General features: G+C 40.7%; 1 non-coding gene across 1 annotated transcript; it reads right to left on the reverse strand.

Annotated features, from left to right (window-relative positions):
• Positions 1–704: 704 nt before the first annotated feature.
• LOC146863274 (small nucleolar RNA U13) lies at positions 705–803 on the reverse strand. Its single transcript, XR_014978700.1, has one exon. It is a non-coding gene; the product is annotated as a small nucleolar RNA U13 (small nucleolar RNA).
• Positions 804–1223: the final 420 nt, after the last annotated feature.

A 1223-nucleotide genomic window follows, 5' to 3' on the forward strand; every position in this document is an offset into this window, starting at 1 on the left:
GCCAAAAATGTGCAGTTTCCTATATAATGTAAATTTAAAGTGCCGCATTCAGGGGCATATTATCAAGAAACGGCGTTAAAATTATCGCCGCTTTAGCGGCAGAAAACTGCCGCTAAAGCGGCAATAATGGGCTTGATAATATGCAGAGAGTTCTGGTGTTAACATGGGCTTCTATTGGAATTCTCTGCGGCACATTATCAAGCCCATTATCTCCGCTTTAGCGGCAGTTTTCTGCCGTGCTTGATAATATGCCCCTTAGTTAAGTTGATATATAAAAAATAAAGACACAATTATTATTATTTTTATAAAACACAGTGCAAACCAAAAGATCAAAAGAATGAGTTAAAGCTTGCTAGGAGTCAGGAATATCCCTTGCAATTTATGTGGTGATGTTTGCAGCAGATGCCTAACCAACTGATCTCTTTTACTGTGCTTGGTGCAATACCCAATCAAATATGATACGGATCTAGCAGGGTTTTTACCATCAGTTCGCAGGGCATTACATTGCTGCAATAAGTGTATTAACCACCTCAGCTACAAAGCCAGTTTTCTAACCTGAAATTTGTAGATTATGAACTTAAGCACGGATCAGATTTTCACACTGATTAAACAATTCATCTAAAAAGCAATTCACCGATTTAGACAGTTTGGCACTTACTTTAACACAATATATACTCCATTATTACAATGCACCTCTAGTTCTAGCTCAGAAGGGTGATGTGCACAGTCGTAGCAAAGATGGGACGGCACACGTCACGCATATGCATGAAAACACACACATCATTTGCAAGAACCAGAAGGATCGAAAATTCATGCCTACGGAGTAACACCAGAGAATGTGATCTTCTCATGAAGCCCACTTAAGTGACATAGCAGTAATTGTTTTTTTTTTTTTTTATTTTTTTTTTAAACCGTTTATTACATGTTAAAAAGGTTACAAGTATGGGCCTACAACCATCCGGCCGGCCGCTAGAGTGGCAGAAGCATATGACATACCTACAGTAAGAGTCTCTTGGCGGTGCAGATCGGTAAAGCAGGAGATATCAATAGCGCAGGCCACATAACTCCAAGCCCACAATACGGTTTCCTTTTTTCAAAACAGAACAACACAAAAAACCACACCCGCAAGGCAACCCGCCATCCAAAGTGACGGCACGTGCTCCTTAAGTGGGGGATCCCAACCAGCAGCCAAACTCTGAAGAGGGGAATGGGAATAAATCAGG

The sequence above is a fragment of the Triturus cristatus genome, chromosome 2_2 (genome assembly GCF_964204655.1).
Source record: "Triturus cristatus chromosome 2_2, aTriCri1.1, whole genome shotgun sequence".
Taxonomy (NCBI): Eukaryota; Metazoa; Chordata; class Amphibia; order Caudata; family Salamandridae; genus Triturus; species Triturus cristatus.